Here is a 23,182-nt window from a genome sequence, read left to right as displayed (position 1 = left end):
TAAATCTTATATCTAAATGTTAAATGTTAACTCTAAATGTTAAATGTTAAATCTAAATGTTATATGTTATATCTAAATGTTAAATGTTATATCTAAATGTTAAATCTTATATCTAAATGTTAAATGTTAAATCTAAATGTTTAAATCTAAATCTAAATGTTAAATCTAAATCTAAATGTTAAATCTTATATCTAAATGTTAAATCTAAATCTAAATGTTAAATCTTAAATCTAAATCTAAATGTTGAACCTAAATGTTTCGAATATATGCTAATTAACCCCGCCCCTTTTAGCCTCAACCAATAGGCTAGTAGGGAAACACTCGCACGCGCGCGCACACACACAGCCGCTCGCACACACGTCTTTACTGTGAATGTCTCTCTGGATGGCGTCGAACATGGCTGGTTCTCTCCCAGCAGAGGAGATTGAGCGCGCGGTCATCGCAGGTGTACGAGCTGCACTTCAAAGTGCACTTCCAACGCAACCACTCACACCATTAACGGTAAGATATATACATTTATTTTTAATCTTTTTAAACAACATTTTGTTGTTTAAAAACTTTCATCTAACTTTCACTGTTAGCTAGCTACTTAGCCGTAGCTAGCGTCCAACGGCAAATTTATCACTATCTCCTTATAGTAAAGAGTCCTTAACAAAAATCCCTGGATTCAGGCGTTGATGTGGATCACTCCGCAAAGTCGATCACTGTTTTCTTATTCTATCTCTGGGATTCCATGAAAGTTTCATCAAAATCCGTCCATTACATTTTGAGTTACGTTGCTAAAAGACAAGACAAACCAACGCCATCTAAAACACAGCCTCCGCCTTGGCGGTGGTATAGAAAATTAGAACATTTAAAATATCCACGTTTAAAATGTGGACTCTTTTTCGCAGGTCTCCGGACTACAGACTAACTCGCAGGTTCTTCCAGCAGTGCCCAGAGGCGCGGTGACCCAGTTTTCAACCGCAGTCACGGCACAAAGATCAGTGAGTGATACAAAAATGCATTTGCTAATCCTTAACTGAGTAAACATTGTAATGTCCAAAGTTTTTGTCCAGGCCTTATTAAATTGTAAATAGTATGCGTGGTCTCATTTTACTGTGTCTACGAAACAAATACTGTCAAATGGTTAGGTTATTATAGCAACACACTTAAAAGGCACAGTAAAAAGCACTATTTTCTACCCCTGTTAAAAACTAGTTAAATGGTAATGAAATAAAACACTAATGTCATTTAAACTATTACATTTTTGGGTGTAGCAGCAGAGTTGCAAACATCTGTTGTGAAACTAAGAAATTTGATGGTCACATAGGTTTTTGTGGTAAGAACAAACTCCTCAACGAAGTTGAAGTGGATACAGGAGTTGCCATATCAATATTAACTTATAATCTATTCAATACTTTTTATTAAATAAAATTGACTTGGCTACATTAATATGAAATCAGTGAACTACTTTTTTTTATCTCAATATCTTGTCCTTTTCTTTTAGGATGGACATGCCTTCATTTCCAAAGAAGACATCGAGGGTCTGTTGTTTCAAGGGACAACTGTTTCTGAGGCAGCCTCTGCTTTGCATATTTCCAGACCCACATTATACAAACTCATGCGGGAATACAACATAAGGCACACCAGATTTACTGAGATTTCTGATCAGGAACTGGATGTAATGATATGTGCCATTAAAGCTGAACATCCTCATGTAGGAGAAGTTATGCTAAATGGGCATTTGCGTGCCAGAAACATTACTGTCCAAAGACGTCGTCTCAGAGACTCAATTAAAAGGGTTGATGGTGCTGGTGTTGAGTCCAGAAGGGCAACAACAATACAGAGGAGAGTGTACACTGTGCCCTTCCCAAACTATGTATGGCACATCGATGGCAATCACAAACTGATCCGATGGAAATTAGTTGTACATAGTGCAATGGATGGTTACAGCAGAATGATAACTTTTCTCCAGTGTTCCAACAACAATAGGGCTGAAACTGTAATGGATCTTTTCACTACAGCCATCAGGGAAGTTGGACGGCCCATTCATATTAGAACTGATCATGGAGGCGAGAATGTGCTAATATGGGAAGACATGAGAGTGCACAGAGGAGAAAATTCTGTATTGACTGGAAGTTCAGTGCATAACCAACGCATTGAGAGATTCAATCGGGACTTAAACAGAAACTGCCGTGATGTTTTTGCGCCCATATTTTATGAACTTGAGTCCATGGAGGCCTTAGATGTAGACAATAAATCAGATTTATTTTGTCTTCACTATGTATACATCCCCAGGATCACTCGCACCTTATACGAGTTTAAAACTGCATTTAATAACCATGCCATTTCAACAGAAAATAACAAAACTCCTGTTCAGCTATTCACCCAAGACAGACATCTTCTGTTATTAAACAGCCCAGAAGCAGCAGCTGAAGAAACGCTGGACTCTGTATCAACTCAACAGGTGCAGAACTCATTTTGCCCCCTTAATAATCGTGACTTGGAAGAACTGTTTGTTGTAGTGAACCCACTTGAAAATGATGGTAACAAGGGAAAAACACTGTATCACACTGTTCAGGAATTTGTATATAATAAGATGACAAGTGTGTAACTATTGTGTAAACCAATGATAAGGGAAATACAAAAAAGGGCCAAGATTCCCTATCTAAAACACCTGATTTAAATTATTATGTTAATGTTAAATTAACATTTTAAACATGCAGGACTGTGTCCCTTGAGGACCAGGGTTCCCCAACATCACTGTAAAAATTGTGAGCTGTATGCAACATTAAAATGTCAAGAAGTGGTAACGTGCATTAAGCAAATACTGTAAATATATAACCAAAGTAAATTAGTACTTCAAAGACTGAACATCTGTAACATTAAACATGAATAAAATAACAGTCAACATTGCATGAACTCAAACATTTGTGTGCTGTCTTGCATACCCAGCATGTGGGTTTCCTCACAGTGCATTTTCAATAACTTCAGTTATGGTGTCTGAGCTTGTGCTGAGATGTTTTATACTGCACTAAAAATTGCTCCATTCATGAGAGCCACTAAGAAGTTGTACTCAAATTCATCATCATCTGCCAGCATCTTTGTGTTAACAAAGATTTGAATCTCATTTGAGCATGTGTGAGCAATGGGAAGGTGTTTTGTGTCATCATGGACAAAAGTCTGCTTTGGACTGGGATGAAATCCAACAGCAGGAACTTTGCCACTGCCAGTTGCAAAGGCCAGGATGTGTCCAGGATTCAGAGTCTGAATGAAGGCTATTTCTGCTTCAGTGAGGTTTCTGGAATTGAGATGTTCTTCCAACTCATTCTCTACAAGACAGAAAAGTACAAAACATGAGAAAATGTTATTGTATGAGTCTAGTTTTTACTGTATCTATTATGTCACAGCTTTCCCTGTAGCTGCCAGCATATTTCAGTGGGTTAGTAATGTAATGCAAATTTGATTTACAACTGTGGTCTACAGATTTAAAGTAAATTTTCAGCCACAGTGCTGATTGCCTATTTTGTTAGGCAATCAGCACTGCAAGACATAGGCAGTGTTGTCAACACTGCCTATGTCTTGCAACACATAAAAAGACCTTTGTTGAATAGTGAAAGGGTTAAACACTTGGTTATTAACTTGGTGGACTTTAAACATTAAGAAATGGTCAAGAAGCAAACAAACATATACACATTTTCTTGAGCCTGTGAACACAACACTTTTTTTAAGTTATCTTGGCTAGTTCATTTGTAGATGTACCAGGTACTTAAAGTGTTACATTTAGTGCTTATCGTAGAAGAAAAAATTTCATTTAAGCTTGACTACAAATAAAAGTACCTTGGATATAATGAAGAAACTCTCTGAATTTAACCACCATTAACTCCTCTCTTGGTCTTCTGTTGCTCCCCAGGACAGAATAGCTGGGTTTAAGGATTGCAGCTAGAACATCTGCTGTAACATCACTAGGTTCTTTCGGCATGTCCAGAAGGATCCTGATGGTCGGGGTTTCTTTCATGAGTGGAAGAACCTGTGAAAATGTTACGCATATTTAGTGGTTACTAAGATGAGAAATGGAGAGAGATCTGAATTTAGATGTTGATCCTGCAGTTTCAGGACAAAAACATGATCCTAAAGTTATAATTCAAGGTCTGCATACACAAAACAGCCTCTTACCAAGTGACACTACAGTTTGGTATTAAAAAAGCGAACTATACCTGAAGATTGCTTTACAATCTGCATATAATATACAGTATTAGTTGAGTCAAGAAGTAGGGGCGGCATGGCTTAGTGAGTAGAGTGGTGGTCGTGTAGCCCAAGGGTTGCTGGTTTGATCTAGGCCCGGACAGCTCATGTTGAGGTGTCCCAGAAGAAGACACTGAACCCCTAATTGTTCCTGATGGGTTGTGGTTGAACGCCTTGCATGGCAGCTTCCGTGTGAATGTGTGTGCGAATGGGTGAATGTGATGTACATGTAAAGTGCTTTGGATAAAAGCACTATATAAGTACAGACCATTTACCAAGTAATCCATACCTATTTAATCTAACAGGTATGTGTCCAAATTTGTGACTGGTATTGTACAGGTAAGTGCATTTGTATTTTTGCAAACCATATTGTTAATAATATTGACACAGTCACACATTTCAGATATCCCTTTCTTATGCAGCTCACATGCACATGTAAATAAATTTGCCTTTAAAATAAACTTACCCCATAGTATTTCAAACCCTCAGCCAACTGATCGTAGCAGCTCTTCTGTTGCACGAGGACATGGAAAAGTACTGCACTTTTCACAAATGCATCTTTGTTTTCCATGTTGACTGGGTTTGGAAGTCCTTCAATTTGGTATCTCCATGAGTCACAGCATTCCACAGCTTGAGCCAGATCATCTTCATTTTCTGCTTGATCAACCTCAAAGTGTAAAAAGGAAAGATAATAAATATCATGCATTCAGAACACAGAAATTGAAATTGGAAACAAAAACTTGTGAAAATCTTACCATTTTCAGGGATCCTCTCAGTTCCATGTCAGCCACATCATCAGGAGTGGCATTCACCTCAAAGATGTTTCCTGTCAGAAGGTAGTCTGCCACAAGAGGAGACAGGAGGGCTGGGGGTTCACCACCTTGGACAATTATGGTAGACATCATCTGTCCAATAGTACGATACACTCCATTTTGAACATGAGAAATGTTCAGTCTTGGAATGAAGCCATTTGGGGATTCCGGATGACAAAAAGTATTAGAATTAATTATTTCATTAAAAAATGAAAAATAAATTGTAGATATAGATTAAAAACAAGTATTTAAGATAGCTAGCAGCCTCAAATCACATATTTATTACTTCTGATATCTTGATTTTTACAGACAGAAATTAGGGAGTTGGTGTTTGTGTACTGCTCTGTTCATGTGTGTCTAAAATACTGTTAATAGAAGTACAGTTTACCATCTACCTACTTGCCTGATTTTACCTGTAAAATTTAACTAGGTCAAGTGGTTTTGAAATCACACAAAAGTTGTGAACTTACATCAAAATAAAACAGCAATTTCTCACTGTAAATGCAGCTCTTCTAGCAGAAATTTGAGAAGATTTACAAATTAATCACTGAGTCTCTGACCTCATATCTAATACCACAGTGAAGAAACAAATTTAACAATCACCATTTAACTCCAAAATGTTTGTAACTTGACTGAAAATTCTGTTCCTATTATCTTGCTTAGTGGTAACACTGCCAATGATTATCTTCCTCCTATTTAAAACTTTGGTGTATGGCCCCTTTCCTTTTACTATGCTTTCAAGACAATGATCACAAAGAATGACAAGAATACTGCGTTTATCACTCAACCTTTGGACTACTATGGATATCCCGTTCAGCGAAAGCACAGGAAGTGGATGTATGATACACAGGAACACTAACTGCTGAGTCACAAAGTCTTTAATGTCCAAAACCCAGAAGATATTGTGGCCAGATTTTATAGTGACTGCTTAGATCTTTACAGGATCTTTTAGATCTATACAGGACCTTTAATGCAGAACCAATAACAATCTATTAAGCTACACCATTATCACCATGTCAAAAGCAAAAGTTTAATCTGCTGTCTATGATCAAGATTTAACAGCTACAAATCACCTAACAATATGGTTTTTAAACTTTAATATAAATTTAACCAGCATCCAGGAAAGATCTGTTTACCCTTAAAACAGTAACAAGGTTAATAGTTCCAGTGTCAAACATTTAGGATGTTCTGTTACAAGACATGAAATATTATTCATAGACCTATATAACTGTTATTAATGTAGGATTAAGTCTAAATTAGCCATTAATTTTGTTATGCTGACACTTGTCATCAATATTTACAAGTGACATCCTCCTTGTTGTCTGCGATGTTGCAACACTGTATCTCTAAAAGCCCTAAAAGGACAAAATAAATATTGTCTCTAGAGTAGGCCTTGTAAAATTTTATGCAGCCACCCAAGTTCATGCTAAACACAAGTGGAAGCTGATACATTGTTTTTCTTAGTATGTTGTAGCTAACAATTTTGACCCCTACACACGTAGACTCATATGCATTAGTTTTAATATGTAATACGTTTATAAGTAAACTTATTTATAAGACATAAAAATGCCCAACCTTCAAATGCGCCACTATCTTTGTAGATTGCCTTTACAAGTAGACGGAAGAATTCCCGCCGGGGCCCTCCAAGGTCATCAGCTTCTTCACTGATGTCTTCATCGCTGGCAAAGGTCACATATAGCACATCGGTACTATCCACAAATTTCCGTCTACTAAACTGTCGGAGAGCAGACTTCCACACATTGGCTCGGCTTATGAAGATTGGTCTGTAGGCAGTTGTGACAACTCTCTCACTGTGTGCCCTCACTATTCCTATAATTTCTTCTTTGCTCAAAGTTTGTAGAAACCTTTAAAGCATAAAGATAATAACTTTTACTAACATAAAAAATACCATTGCACTCTTCATACAGTATGCAGCCCAACCATTTTAAGCTACATAAAGATTCTGAAACAGACCTGAAATTTTGTGAGGACTGTACAGTTTCATCTAAAAGACTTTGTCTGATGGCTTCCTCAATGGCTTCATCTTCTTCAACATCAATTGGGCTGCAGATGAGAAGGAAAATTATGAAAAATGTTCAATAAGAAAAACAGAATAACAGAAATAATATAGATCTCATGTAAAAAAAATTGAATATGTACATGAAATCTGCAAAGTGAACACGAGCTTCATTTGGCCTTTGTTGTTCTTGAAAGTCCATTTCATCATGAGCTGGAAGACTGATTTCACCATCATCCTCTCTCTCATGTTGTTCCCTCTGGCTTGTTGAAGGACCCTCATGCTGACTCACTATATGAGGAAAAATGTACTTAGTAATTCTTGAAAAAGCTTTAATATTAAATAAATTACAAATTTAACAAAAAAATAAAAGGAGAGCAACAGTTTACTTTGTCAGGCTATTTACACAAAGATGAAATGTGTTACCAGTATCTTTTACCCACCTCTCCTACGTTGTAAAACTGGGCTTTCAAAATCACTATCATCTGAAAGTTCCAGAGGCCCATTCTGAACAAAATATTATGACAGAAAAAGAATTAGAAAGTAACAGAATTAAAAAATATTCCAAATTAAGTTATGAAATATCAAGCTCACCAGTGCTGGAACTTCCATCCCTGCCATGATGTACAGACAAGTGCTGGAACAGACTGAAGCAACTTCTTTACCACCCCAAGGAAAATTGGAAGTGACCTTTGGAATCATCAGTTTCTTACATCCTTTGATGGTGCTCAAAAACTTAAATGGGAATGACTGATGCTCTGACAGTCCAAATGCTCCTTTGAAGATGGCAGTTATTTCAGCTCTTAGTTGATCTTCAGACCATTCTGTGGAAAAGGAAATTTTTCCAAGAAGACCAGCCTGAGCTAATCTGGTCCGAGTTTCTCCTCTGGGAATAACAAAGACTGATGCTTCTGAAGAAAAAGGCAAGCATACAACTTCTTTTGTATATGTTTTTACGTGTCTTCGTCTAAAGTAGCTTGATGAAGCCCTATTTCGTCGAGGGATAGATGGCAGAGGAGTCTATTGAAAAAGAGAAAAAGATTTTTCTTAATGGACTGGGTATAGGTAGTGGCTTTTAAATAATACAGACACAAACTTTTGACATTACAATGTTTACTCAGTTAAGGATTAGCAAATGCATTTTTGTATCACTCACTGATCTTTGTGCCGTGACTGCGGTTGAAAACTGGGTCACCGCGCCTCTGGGCACTGCTGGAAGAACCTGCGAGTTAGTCTGTAGTCCGGAGACCTGCGAAAAAGAGTCCACATTTTAAACATGGATATTTTAAATGTTCTAATTTTCTATACCACCGCCAAGGTGGAGGCTGTGTTTTAGATGGCGTTGGTTTGTCTTGTCTTTTAGCAACGTCACTCAAAATGTAATGGACGGATTTTGATGAAACTTTCATGGAATCCCAGAGATAGAATAAGAAAACAGTGATCGACTTTGCGGGGTGATCCACATCAACGCCTGAATCCAGGGATTTTTGTTAAGGACTCTTTACTATAAGGAGATAGTGGATCATATCTACACTAACATCAAGCATGCATACAGGGTCGTACTCCTCCCCCACCTCGGACAGTCAGACCATCTTTCCCTCCTGCTTCCCCCAGCCTACACCCCCCTCAGACGTAGGAACAGGCCCACCACAAAAACTGTAACAACCTGGCCTGAAGATGCACTCGCCAGACTCCAAGACTGTTTCCAACAGACAGACTGGGACGTGTTTGAACAACAGGAGCTGGAGACATTCACAGGGACGGTACTGGACTATATTCAGTTCTGCATCGGGAATGTGACTGTGAACAAAACCATCAGGGCTTTCCCTAACCAGAAACCCTGGATGACCAGCCAGGTCCGCGCACTCCTCAGAGCCCGGGACGCTGCCTTCAGGTCAGGGGACAGAGCACTGTACAGTGCTGCTCGAGCTGACCTGAAAAGAGGCATAAAAAGAGCCAAGGAGGACCACAGGATGCGCATAGAGTCCCACCTGTCCAGCAACAACACTCGGGAGGTGTGGCAGGGCATACAGGACATCACCAACTTCAGTGGTTGTGATGTGTCGACAGCAGATCAGAGTGCAACCCTGGCAGAGGAGCTAAAATGCTTCTTTGCCTGGTTGGAAACTCAGCAGCATGCATCTGCTCCAACCATGCCCTCACCCCAACCCACACCCCCATCTGGCTCCCGCACCACCCCACTCACCATCCAGGAGCACGATGTCAGACGGGTGCTCCTGGCAGTGAACACTAAGAAGACTACTGGCCCAGACGGAGTACCTGTCAAGGTGCTCAGAGCGTTCGCCCACCAGCTCGCCCCCACCATAACCATGATCTTCAACCTCTTCCTGGATCAGGCAGTCATCCCACACTGCCTCAAATCTTCCATAATAGTCCCGGTGCCGAAGAAGTCTCCCATCACCAGCCTGAACGATTACCGACCAGTGGCCCTCACTCCGATAATCATGAAGTGTTTTGAGAGCCTTGTTCTTCAGCACATCAAGGACCATCTCCCCCCAGACTTCGACTCCCACCAGTTTGCATACCGTGCAAACAGATCCACTGAGGACGCTGTAGTGTTTGCGCTGAACCACCTGGAGCAGGAGCAGAGCTACGTCCGGATGCTCTTCATGGATTACAGTTCTGCGTTTAACACAATAATCCTGGACAGACTATGCACAAAACTGGACACTATTGGCCTCCCCCCTCTCACATGTGCCTGGATAAAGGACTTTCTAACAGACTGACCCCAGACTGTGAGACTAGGTCCCCACCTCTCCTCCACCCGCACGCTGAGCATCGGCTCCCCACAGGGCTGTGTGCTGAGCCCCCTCCTGTACTGCCTCTACATCCACGACTGCAGGCCGGTCCACAATGACAACCTCATCGTCAAGTTCGCTGACGACACTACAGTGGTCGGACTCATCTCCAGGGGTGATGAGGCTGCCTACAGGGAGGAGATCCTGAAGCTGGCTGCTTGGTGTTCTGAGAACAACCTCGCTCTCAACACCAAGAAAACCAGGGAGATTATCATCGACTTCAGGAGGCTCAGAACAGACCCAGCCCCCCTCTACATAAACGGCGAGTGTGTGGAGAGGGTCCACACCATCAGGTTTCTTGGTGTCATCATCTCGGCCGACATCTCCTGGTCAGAGAATATTATGTCAATCACCAAGAAGGCTCAGCAGCGGCTACACTTCCTGAGAGTCCTCAGGAAGCACAAACTAAACTCCAACCTGCTGCTGACCTTCTACCGCTCATCCATCGAGAGCCTGCTGACATACTGCATCACAGTATGGTACGGCAGCTGCACTGTAGCAGACAGGGAGAGGCTACAGAGAGTTGTAAAGACAGCACAGAAGATCATTGGCTGCCCTCTCCCCTCCCTGATGGACATTTACACCTCCCGCTGCCTCAGCTGAGCCAGAAACATTATAAATGACAGCTCCCACCCTGGCTCTGATCTCTTTGCCCTGCTGCCCTCTGGGAGGCGCTACAGGTGCAACAGGACTAAAACAAACAGACTCAAAAACAGTTTTTCCAAAAGCAATAACTGCCCTGAACTCCTGTAGGACTTCAAATGTGAAATACTTGGAACACTAACGACATATGTGCAATACTTTCTGTCATGTGACATGTACAACATATCATGATACGTGCAAGAATACTTTGAATGTGCAATATATTTTCTGACTTGAATATGTTTCAGTGTAATTTATACATTTTCAACTCGAACACTATATACATGTATAGTATACAGGTATATACATCATACTTATATATAAGTGTGCACATCTATTTATTTCTGTAAATATTTTATACCTTAGATCTTTTATTTATCTTCTATACTGCTCTTTTGCACTGACATTGGTGATGGCTAAATCTCATTGTATATGTGTATAATGACAATAAAAGGCATTCTATTCTATTCTATTCTAGTGATAAATTTGCCGTTGGACGCTAGCTACGGCTAAGTAGCTAGCTAACAGTGAAAGTTAGATGAAAGTTTTTAAACAACAAAATGTTGTTTAAAAAGATTAAAAATAAATGTATATATCTTACCGTTAATGGTGTGAGTGGTTGCGTTGGAAGTGCACTTTGAAGTGCAGCTCGTACACCTGCGATGACCGCGCGCTCAATCTCCTCTGCTGGGAGAGAACCAGCCATGTTCGACGCCATACAGAGAGACATTCACAGTAAAGACATGTGTGCGAGCGGCTGCGTGTGTGTGCGCGCGCGCGCGCTCGAGTGTTTCCCTACTAGCCTATTGGTTGAGGCTAAAAGGGGCGGGGTTAAACATTTAGGTTCAACATTTAGATTTAGATTTAAGATTTAACATTTAGATATAACATTTAACATTTAGATTTAGATTTAACATTTAGATATAACGTTTAACATTTAGATATAACATTTAACATTTAGATTTAGATTTAACATTTAGATATAAGATTTAACATTTAGATTTAGATTTAAACATTTAGATTTAACATTTAACATTTAGATATAAGATTTAACATTTAGATATAACATATAACATTTAGATTTAACATTTAACATTTAGATATAAGATTTAACATTTAGATATAAGATTTAACATTTAGATATAACATATAACATTTAGATTTAACATTTAACATTTAGATTTAACATTTAACATTTAGATATAAGATTTAACATTTAGATATAAGATTTAAAATTTAGATATAAGATTTAACATTTAGATTTAGATTTAAACATTTAGATTTAACATATAACATTTAGATTTAGATTTAAACATTTAGATTTAGATTTAACATTTAGATATAACATATAACATTTAGATTTAACATATAGCATTTAGATTTAGATTTAAAATTTAGATTTAGATGTTCTATTTGACCATTATACATGTGGTTAAAAGTTATGTTAAATGTAGGAAAATGTAGGAAAAATGTGCTACTGGTCGCAGGTAAGTGACGTCATGAGGTAAGTGACACTGGTGAGTGAGAGACGGCAGACTGAGACAAGGTGCTAAATAACAAATTCATTTATTCAATTCTGTACCATCGCCAATTCACTAACCCTGTAAAAACATTGTTTTTTCTAAAGAAGGAAAAAGGAACTTATTAAGAGATACTCTGGAGCACAGCGGGGAGGATTTGGCTAGCCTGACCAGTTACATAGATCAGTGCTACGAATTAATAGTTATGGGGAAGTCAAACAAAACTTCGACTCCGTCCACCTCTTCAGCGGCGAAGCGACAGCGCGATGAGGAATCACCTGGATCCATCTCTCCTCCGAGCAAAGACTCAACGGATGTATTATTATCAATAGATAACAAGCTCTCCAGCTTTGACGCCCGTCTGAGCTTGTTGGAGATTCTCCACCGAGAGTTCCAGGCCGTCCGAGAATCGCTGGAGTTTAGCCAGAAGCAGGTGGAGGCGCTAGCGACAGAGAATGTCAACCTTAGGGAGTCGGTGAAATCCCTCACGGAGGGAGTGACCCGACTCACAGTAGAAAATAGAAAAATAAAAGAAACGGTAATAGACCTACAGGCCAGGAGTATGCGGGACAATCTGGTGTTTATGGGAATCCCAGAACAGACGGATGAGGACCCTGAAGCCACTGTAAGAAGCTTTATATCCACCAAACTTAAACTTCCTGCAGAAGTTACAAATGATATACAGTTTCACCGAGTCCATCGTCTGGGAGGAAAGAAGCCCGGAGCCCGAAGACCGCGGCCTATTGTTGCAAAGTTCGGGGATTTTAAGCAAAAGGAAAGAGTTAAACGCCAGGGCCGAGAACTAAGGGGAACCAACTTTGGAGTAAACGACCAGTTTCCAAAGGAAATTCTTGACCGGAGAAGAATCCTTTTCCCGATTAGGCGAAAATTCATCACGGAAGGATCCCGAGCAGTCATCGCAGTGGACAAATTATTTATTGACGGCCAGCTTTACCGGGACCCCAACATCACGCCGTGGCTCTTCTGATCCCAGGTGCTGTAAGTCAATCTCTCACAATGATCACTCTTAACTCGCCATTATAGATCACTGACAGTAGAACACACCGCTCGTCCTCACCACAGCCTCTACACCTAGATCGATGTATTTTTTTTCTGTTTTGTTTTTCTCTTACACACAACCACTCTCACTTTTCACTCTCTTTCTATTTCACGCCTTCACTGTTAATTGTAATCCAGCTCGTAATATCAGCACGCAGCCGGTCGAACACCGTCAGGACGCACAGCCGCACCATACATGATACATATAAATACTCGCGTTTTATGTATGAGAGAACACGCATTAGGGTACATATACGGATATTTAACACACGGATAAACACGCGCAGTCAGGCTGCACGCAAACACGCGCGAACACGCAGAGGGGCGCACAAAGACACACGCGTCAGTAACACGCATGAAGCATTAAACCGTTCACAATAACCATGTTAAAAATCGTCTGTTGGAATGTACATGGAGCCGGTTCCAGGGAGAAGAGGTTGAAGATCTTTAATAAATTACAGGAGCTGCAGGCTGACATTGTCTTACTACAAGAGACTCATCTAACAAACTCAACCATAGATCTTCTTCAAACAGCTCAGTTTCCTCATGTTTATTCAGCTTGTTACAATTCTAGGCAGAGAGGAGTAGCTACTCTTATTAATAAGAGACTAAATTTTGACATAGATAGCACAGTAGTGGATCCAGAAGGCAGATTTCTGATAACTTTATTATCTATTTGCAATATCAAATTATGTATTACCAATGTGTACGGTCCCAATGTAGATGATCCCTCCTTTTTCCACTCCCTGTTTGCTACACTCCAGAATTATTCAGATAACAGAATAGTGTTAGCTGGTGATTTTAATGTAGTCTTGACTGAACAAGATCGCTGCAGCACATCAGGTAGTCATCGAGTCTGGCAGTCGTCAGAAACTATCAAACAGTACATGAAGGATTTTGGTCTTTGCGATGCTTGGCGCTCTCACCATCCTAAACTAAGAGAATACACCTTCTTCTCTTCAGTTCACCACTCCTTCTCTAGAATAGATTATATTTTAAATAGTAACTCACTAATGGGCGACATTTCAGAGACTCAGATACATCCAATCAGCATCAGCGATCACGCACCAGTTTCATTCACTCTGAGAAACAAAAATAATAAACCGATTGGTCAAAGCTGGAGATTTAACAACTCTTTATTGAAAGATCCTGAGTTCATTGATTATTTTAAAAAAGAATGGTCAATTTATATAGAAAAAAATGACATGCCTGAAACTTCAGCGTGTCTCCTTTGGGAAGCAGGAAAAGCAGTAATGCGAGGGAAAATAATTTCCTTCTCCTCACATAAGAAGAAGAAGGAAACAGCAAGAGTTTTAGAATTAGAACTCAGGATTAAATCATTGGAGGAGGCTTACCGCATTTCCCCTGAAGAGCACACAATGAATAATATAAGGAAAACTAAATTGCAGCTTAAAGAAATTATAGATAAAAAAACACATTTTTTAGTGCAAAGACTTCGCTTGGAGAACTTTGAACATAGTAACAAATCTGGAAAGTTTTTAGCAAATCAACTAAAAACAAACAAGGAGAAAACAACAATCTCCTCTGTTAAAGATCAAGACGGAAACATCAGCCATGACCCAGACAAGATAAATGACACGTTTAGAAGCTTCTATAAAACATTATATGAATCACAGATTAATCCAACAGATGAACATATTGAACAATTTTTAAACAACATTAATCTACCAAAACTAAAAAATGAAAATAAAATAAATTTAGATGCACCTATTACTGTAGATGAACTCCACGAAGCTCTTCAACATATGCCCAACAATAAAGCCCCGGGTCCAGATGGTTACTCAGCAGAATTTTACAAGGAATTCTGGACAACGCTAGCTCCTACATTTTATAATATGTTGTTAGAAATACAGGAAAAACAAAAAATACCACAAAATATGAACTTAGCTAATATAACACTATTGCTAAAACCAGGCAAAGACCCCACACTTCCATGCAGTTACCGTCCCATATCTTTAATAAATCTAGACCTGAAAATAATTAGTAAAGCTCTTGCCAGAAGGATAGAAAAAATAACCCCTCTTATAATACATCCGGACCAGACAGGTTTTATAAAAGGTTGACATTCATCTACTAACATGCGTAGACTAATTAACCTCATAGATTACTCTACTTTACATAATCTAGAATCCACAATCATTTCTCTAGATGCAGAAAAAGCCTTCGACAGGGTAAACTGGAAGTTTCTATTTGCAACACTAGACAAATTTGGGTTTGGGCCTTCTTTCATAGAGAGGATTAAAATATTATATAATAACCCAAATGCATGTGTGAAAACCAACGATCAAACTTCTCCAAGCTTCCGCTTACAGAGAGGCACCAGACAGGGCTGCCCACTCTCCCCCTCACTTTTTTGCCATTTTCATAGAGCCGTTAGCAGCTGCTATTAGACAAAATATAGAAATTAAAGGAATCCAGGGCAAAAATATAGAACATAAAATAAGTCTTTATGCAGATGATGTATTACTCTTCCTTCAGAACTCACAAACATCACTCTCTCAGACAATCACGGTTATTAATAAGTTCTCATCAATATCTGATTATTCTATTAACTGGGCTAAGACTACAGCCATGTCCATCAACTGTGACCTACAAAACATCCCTAATATCAAAATACAGACAGGAAACATTAGATATTTAGGTATAAATATTTCCCCCAGATTATCAGATTTAACAAAATTAAACTATGTTCAGCTACTAAAAACAATAGAAGATGATCTCTTACGGTGGAGGCGCTTACCCATCTCACTAATGGGGTGAGTTGCCACCATTAAGATGATGATCCTACCTAAAGTTAATTACTTATTTTCAATGATACCCACTAAACCCTCCACCAGTTGGTTTAAATCTCTGGACTCTTTCATATCCAAGTTTCTTTGGAAAAACAAGCCGTCACGTATCAGTCTTAAAACCTTACAGCAGACTAAAGATAGAGGAGGACTGGACCTACCAAACTTTAATCACTACTTTATAGCTAACAGGCTGCAGTACATCTCCAAGTGGCTCAAACCCAGTTATCTGGATGAGCCGTGGCTAGATGTGGAGCAGGCTTTGTGTGAGGACTTAGTCATCTCTGACCTGCCGTTCATCAGCTCAACCATTAAACCATATAAGTGCTTTAAAAGCCTTAACATCCGTTTTTCCTTAATGGCTTGGTGGGAATTCTGTAAGATAACCAGATCTTCCCTCTTTCCATGTAGACTTACACCCATCTGGAACAACCCTGACATCCTGCAGAACAAAAAGATGATAAACTTCACTCAATGGAAGACTAAAGGAATACAACAGTTAGGACAGACAATAGAAAATGGAAACTTGGTATCTTTCAGCACAATAATCTCACAGTATGGAATCATCAGTAATAAATTCTTAGAGTACCACCAACTAAAATCAATTATATATAAGAAGTATACCCCTGTACAGTTAGACTTGCAGCTTCCTGTCAGAATAGCAGAATTCTTGAATCTTAATACTCCAAAATTATTATCAAAAATATATAGATTACTTGCAAAGTTAGAAGACAGGATATCTCTCCCAACTTCAAAATGGGAAGATGATTTATCTAATAACTTTGATCAGAAAAGATGGTCACAAATATGTTTAAACACGTTTAAAATGACTCAGAATTCAAATATACAACTAATACAATTCAAAATTCTCCATAGAACTCATTATACAGGACACAGGATGTTCAGGATGGGCCTTTCACCATCAGATATCTGCCCACACTGCTCTGAGAACACTTCTGATAGCTACATCCATGCGCTGTGGTCCTGCACACCTGTCCAAAGGTTCTGGATTAAGGTGTGTGAAGATCTCTCAAAATGGTTTAAAACCAGTTTTTCTGCAAACCCCACACTTTGCCTACTGGGCGACCTGGGTGACACCAACATAGGAATACACTCCATAAACTTGGTCCTCGCAGTCTTATGCATCGCAAAGAAAACTATTCTTGTGAACTGGAAAGATAAGAATAATTTGTCTATCCAGCAGTTTAGAAATCTCCTGTTAGATCACATCAGCATTGAGACAATGTCTGCCTCCTCCAGGAACCAATCAGATGACTTTCATTCCCTCTGGTTCCCTGTGACTGGCTACATCACTTAATGTAGGTGGAGGATTGCGGCTTCGCTGGGATGACGGTGGATGTGGGTGGGGGGTCCCTGGTGGCTTCGGGTCTCCGGTTGTCTCCTGGGTGGGGATCTCGGCTGCTCCACTGTTGGGTCGGCTGGGGGCTCCGATCTGGGCGGGCGGCATTGGGTGGGCCCCGGGGTGGGGCTGCCTCATGGCGGTGGGGGGTGGCTGCCGGGGTGCCTGGGTCGGTGTCCGTCGGCCCCTGGCCGGGTGGCCAGTCGGGCCCGGGGTGGGCCGGGTGGGGGCCCCGGGCTCTGGGGCGTCGGGTCTCCCCCCGCTCCTGGGGGTGGGGGGGTCTGCCGCTGCTGGGGGGGGCTGGGCCCGTCCGGATGTGCCGTGCCGGGGGCTGGTTGGTCCGTGCCCTGGTGCTTGGTCGCAGCCCCAGAACCTGGGTGGGGGTGTGTGTGTATATAGGTGGGTGTGTGTGTGTGTCTCTGTAGGTATGCTTGTGTGTGGGTGGGTGTAGAGGGATGTGTGTGCTGTACGTGTGTGTAGGTGTGTATGAAGGTCTGGGTGTGTGCGTCTATGTGTGTGTGTGTGAGGGGTGTGCGGGTGTATGTGTGGAGGTCTATGTGGGATGTGTGTGTGTGTGTGTGAAGGTGTGTATATGTGAGTGTGTGCATGTGGAGGTCGATGTGTGTGTGGAGGAGTGAAGGTGTGGGTGGAGGCGTGAGTATGTATGGAGGTGTTTGTGTGTATATGCAGGTGTGTATGTGAGTGTGTGTGTAGTGGTGTATGTGTATGGAGGGGTATGAGAGTGTGTGTGTATGTGGGCGTGTGTGTATGAAAGCTTCCATGTGTGTGTGTATGGAGGCACCGGTGTGTGTGTTTATAGGTATGTGCCTGAGGTGTGTGGGTGGAGGTATGTGCACGTATTGAGGTGTTTGTGTATAGAGGTGTGTGAGAGGGTGTGTGAGTGGCTGAGGCTGTCCCCCCGGGACATAAGATGGCGGGAGGATGACGGTGAAAGGATGGTGTTTGTGTGGGAGGAAGGTGTATGTGAGGGAGGATGGTGTATGGGTAGGAGAATGGTGTGAGGATGGGTAGTGGAAGGATAGTGTGTGTGTGTGTGGGAGGATGGGGTATGTGTGGGAGGATGAATGGTGGAAGGATGATGTATGTGTGGGAGGATGGGGTATGTGTGGGAGGATGGATGGTGGAAGGATGGTGTGTGTGTGGGAGGATGGATGGTGTATGAGAGGGAGGATGGTGTATGTGTAGGAGAATGGTGTATGTGTGGGAGGATGGGTAGTGGAAGGATAGTGTGTGTGTGTGTGTGGGAGAATGGGGTATGTGAAGGTGGATGTATGGTGTAGAAGAGGGAGGATGGTGTATGTGTGGGAGAATGGTGTATGTGTGCGAGGATGGGTAGTGGAAGGATAGTGTGTGTGTGTGTGGGAGGATGGGGTATGTGAAGGTGGATGTATGGTGTATGAGAGGGAGGATGGTGTATGTGTGGGAGGATGAATGGTGGAAGGATGATGTATGTGTGGGAGGATGGGGTATGTGTGGGAGAATGTATGGTGGAAGAATGGTGTGTGTGTGGGAGGATGGATGGTGGAAGGATGGTGTGTGTGTGTGTGTGATTGTTTGTGTGTGTGTTGGTCTGGGGGGGGGGGCAGGATTGGTTCTCGGGGTGTGCGGCTGGGCACTGGGGTGTGGGGCTGGCCTCTGGCGGTGGCCGTCTGGGCGGGCCGGGTCCCCCCGGGTGGCATGCTGGCCCTCGGCCTGTGGGGGTGGGGGGTGTCCCTGCGCTCCTGGGCCCGGGCCCTCTGCCCCGTCTGTCCCGGGCGGCCGGTGCTCGGGGGGGGTCGGGGGACTGCTGGCCTCGGCCTGCCGGGGCCGGTGCCCTGTGTCCGCGGGGGGGCTCCTGCTGGGGTCTCCTGCTGCTGTCTTCCTGGGCGGGCGAGTGGTCGTCTCTGTGGACCGGTCGGGGTCTGTTGCCTACGGGGGGGCTGGTGGCCTGGGTCTCGGGACCGCTGGCCTGACTCTGGCCTCTGTTCAGGTGAGGTGGCATCTGCATGATCACTCTGCATGGTCACTCCTTCCTGAACGTCTCCACTCCGTACATTCGGTATGTTGACACAGTCTCTGCGTTGCCGTGTGGCCGAGTCTTCCAGCACATCCACACAGGTTTCTCTGTGCGTGTTCTTGAATACAGCAGTTTCACTTATATCTATTATCATATTTTTTTTTTTCTTCAATATACCTTTTCTCTCTATTCTTATAATTATTCTTAAAATTTTATTATTATTTCTGTTATTATTATTATTATTATTATTACTCTTATTATTATTATTATTATTACTATTACTATTATTATTATTATTATTATTGTGATTATTATTATTGTTACTATTATCAACTAGTTGTGTAATGACCTACTGGCTAGGATGATCTTAGCTATATATGTTGTAAGTAGTATGGATTACATGGTTTTTTGTATGATGTCTGAAGTCCCCACCCGCACTCCCCACACCCTTTCTGTCCCTCTCTCTCCCCTCCCTCTTCTCTCTCCTTTCTTTTCTCTCTCTCTCTCTCTGTCCCCTCCGGTCGAGTCCAGCATTAAGAGTTTGATTTAATAAAGTTTTTCATATCATCAAGAGGGACTTTATACATGTAGTATAAATCCCTGCTTGATAGAGTAAAATTGCCCGGCACCAGACGGCAGCCAGACATTCATTCTGTTTGCAACGAGGCTGGACAAGACAGGTAAAAAAAAAAAAAAAAAAAAAAAGGAAAAATGTGCAAAATGTGAGAAAAGTGAGATAAATAATGAAAATGTGTCAGCTACAACTTTTATACTGAATTTTTACACTTGGCGCCCCATACATATCCAACAGCTCATTTTCAGCCTCTGATGTTACCTGATAGTACCTGCCTGCAGCGTCAAAGGTCTCTGAGTGACGTCTGTCTCTGCCCTAGCAACACCTGTCCTCCTCTTCCTCTTCTGTTTGTCGCCTCATCATGACCTCATCAGCTTCTGTGTTATCATGGATTCTCAGACGTTTAAGGAGTTTTGTGGTCTTCACACACACATCAAAATGCGCACTGTTGTTGTTTGTGGAGCTGAAATATCTCCACTCACTGCACGTCAGATTGATCTACGAGCAGTGAGTGAACCGTGTTGTTTGACGCTGCGCCTTGTTTCGACATTGACATACTTTTCACGTCAGGGTGCTATTTTAAACCCGTCCAAGATGGCGGCCACACGGCTCGTCAACTTCTAAGGGCGGCCGCATCTACCTGTACTCTTTATCGTGTCTAACAGGAGAGGAGGAGAACAGGTGGGGTTGGTCAGCCAATAGGTGCGGCCAGATGAACCAGCTGGAAAATAGCTCCATCTTCTGGACAAGTTCAAGAACCACAGACTCTTTAATTTTAACACACGATGAAAAAAATAAATCTCCTTTAAACTGTCATGCTATATGCATCTACAATTGTTAAAAAAAAGTTTTTAAATATATACTATATGTAGCTTTATATAAACTACTCACTAAAAGTTAGGAATATGCAGCTTTTTGTACGTCAGAGTGAAAATCCACAAAAACCTCCACTTGTGAAATTTGTTTGATTTCTCTACTTTTGGATGCACCACTAAATATTCTGGTTTAATAACAGATGTTACCTAAACAGTCGTCTTTATCATCCTGTTCCCAGCTGAGATATCAGACCGCAGGGCTAGATATTTATGCTGTGGTTTACCCACCAATACTTTAGTTTATATAAATTGTTTACGATGAAATAGTAATCACATGACTCTACTTAGATGCCCTACATACATGATATAATATCAATGTAGCATCAACATTTTACATTCTCTGTAAAGTTCAACAGAAGGTTGAAAAACCCTCTCTTTGTGTGAGTAATATATATCATAAAAACACAATACAATCTTCTTTGTAAACATTTTATTTTTCATGTACGTACACTTTTTTTTATTATCTTAAAACACAGCTTGTTTTTCAACATGTTTAATCAATTATTTAATAATCAGCTTGACATTTAAATGTGATCATAAATGGCTCAAAAGCATCTCAAATGACATCTTGTTCCTGGTTAGCCTCTCTTGTACGATGTACAGCATATGCTCTCGTTTCCATGGCCATCTTTCTGTCAGTTTGTGGATCTTCGCTCTATATAAAACACAAAGGAGTAAGAACTACAGTAGAATAGGCAAAAAAGCAAAATGTCATGATGCAAAACAGTCCTTCTACAGCTGTGGACCACAATGTTTAGAAGTGTTTCCCAATGCATTTAACAAATTTATCACTAGTCAGAGGATTTTAGAAATGTACTTAACTTTTATATGTTCATTCATTTAAATTTAGGCATGTTAGTCAGACAAATATTCTGCAGAGCTCACAAGTTACCATTCCTTCAGCATCCTCGTGATATCCCAAAGTCAGCATATGTAAGATCCGGTTGTTTACACAGGTAAGATCCAGTTGTTTACACAGATAAGGTGCTTATTTGGTTCACTATTCACCACTGCTGTCAAGTAGTTGTGAAAGAAAAACAAATATCTCTGTTTAGTTTTCTGCACACCAGTCAATCCACCATCATTCCCAGTCTTTTAGTCCCCCAACAAGACTGGCGGGCATTGAATATATGAAGATATAAATAAAGAATAACTAAATAACCTATAAATAATTATAAGTTTACAATTGTGGTAACAGTTATTCAGTTGCCTGATGAATTAATCTTTTTGACTATTAACAAAGTCAGTAGTTTATATTTAATAGTGAAATTTTTAACAGAACAGTCAAGTAATACTCATTAAATATAAATACTATGATGAAAGCAGAAATTCAATAAGTGGAAAACAGTCGTTACTTTTACTATGACAATACAAATACAAAGGTCTACCACTCAAACAGTAGACTTTTACATTTCTTTTGTTAATGCCTAAAAAGAGAAACAAAACAGATGGTCAAATACTTATTTCCACCACTGTATATGTGGCTCATACTGCATTTACCAATAGCAAAATAATAGGCAACGCATGGTGTCTACAGAGAAACATAGAGATGGACAGAAAAACTCTGTTTATAAGGACTAGAGAGAAATTGTATATATGTGAAGCTTATGTGGCTGACATGGATAACTTGAAGCCAGCTAACAAGCCAGTACAACTTAGCTTGAAATTATTGCTGACATGAATCATATAAAACCTGCTGGCAGCATTGTGTTCATACTGAAAACCGATAAAGTCAGGCTCTGTACAGCAAACATTACATTAGAAAAACAGTTTTTACTTGGAATATTTACAAAGAATGCTGTCAAGAGACACAGAAAGTCTATGTTACATTTATTGATATAACCTTAGCTCGTTTCGATTCACTTTCAGTGATTCCTCTGTTTACAGCCGGGACGCTGCTCAAATGTAGACGAGAAAGGAAAGAAAAGAAGAAACCAATCTGAATGGTTTGAGGGGGGAGTCTGACGTCCAACCCCGCCCCGTTCTGCGTTCCGCAGGCAGGACCCTCTCACCTTTAGCACTGCAGACAGGTTCTATCAGGTCCGAACAGGAGCCTTTCTATCAGGTATATCCCGACAGTACAGAGCAGTAAAAAATCAGAGCAGTCATTTAGTTCACAGCCCATTTTAAATCAGCCGAGGAGTCATTAAAAGTAACATGACACCGCTGGTGAGTTTTTACATTATCTTTATGTAAGTGTTTGTGATGTGATTTTTCTTTGCTCTGTTCAGTCAGATGAGTTCTGGTGAAACATGCCAGGACTTGCTTTTGGTAAAGGAATGTCAGGAGTAGAAGTATTCATGTAGATTGAAAGTTGAGAAATGAGATCATATGAGCAGAAACAGAAAGATAAATTGTTTCTGTCTCATTCACAATTTACCTGATCACCAGTCAACACCAGTATACAGCATACAGTTAGTATTGTGGACTCAGCTTTGGTCTCCTCTGTC

General features: G+C 40.8%; 1 protein-coding gene and 4 long non-coding RNA genes across 5 annotated transcripts in view; 2 read left to right on the top strand and 3 right to left on the bottom strand.

Annotated features, from left to right (window-relative positions):
- The window catches only part of LOC121628724 (NACHT, LRR and PYD domains-containing protein 12-like), a 2,607,341-nt gene that overhangs the window by 1,242,687 nt on the left and 1,341,472 nt on the right, over positions 1 to 23,182 (top strand). The window lies entirely within an intron of this gene.
- LOC121628783 lies at positions 398 to 2,219 on the top strand. The gene is made up of 3 exons (XR_006008259.1): positions 398 to 501; positions 894 to 986; positions 1,490 to 2,219. It is a non-coding gene; the product is annotated as an uncharacterized LOC121628783 (long non-coding RNA).
- Positions 7,023 to 7,566, bottom strand: LOC121628778. The gene is made up of 3 exons (XR_006008254.1): positions 7,500 to 7,566; positions 7,200 to 7,347; positions 7,023 to 7,103 (listed from the first exon to the last, which is right to left on the bottom strand). It is a non-coding gene; the product is annotated as an uncharacterized LOC121628778 (long non-coding RNA).
- On the bottom strand, positions 8,011 to 11,214 carry LOC121628785. Its single transcript, XR_006008261.1, has 3 exons — positions 11,119 to 11,214; positions 8,213 to 8,305; positions 8,011 to 8,076 (listed from the first exon to the last, which is right to left on the bottom strand). It is a non-coding gene; the product is annotated as an uncharacterized LOC121628785 (long non-coding RNA).
- LOC121628779 lies at positions 21,210 to 22,641 on the bottom strand. Its single transcript, XR_006008255.1, has 3 exons — positions 22,576 to 22,641; positions 21,625 to 21,742; positions 21,210 to 21,387 (listed from the first exon to the last, which is right to left on the bottom strand). It is a non-coding gene; the product is annotated as an uncharacterized LOC121628779 (long non-coding RNA).

Source organism: Melanotaenia boesemani, chromosome 18 (assembly GCF_017639745.1).
Source record: "Melanotaenia boesemani isolate fMelBoe1 chromosome 18, fMelBoe1.pri, whole genome shotgun sequence".
NCBI classification, from domain to species: domain Eukaryota; kingdom Metazoa; phylum Chordata; class Actinopteri; order Atheriniformes; family Melanotaeniidae; genus Melanotaenia; species Melanotaenia boesemani.
This window is presented reverse-complemented; position numbering and strand designations above follow the sequence as displayed.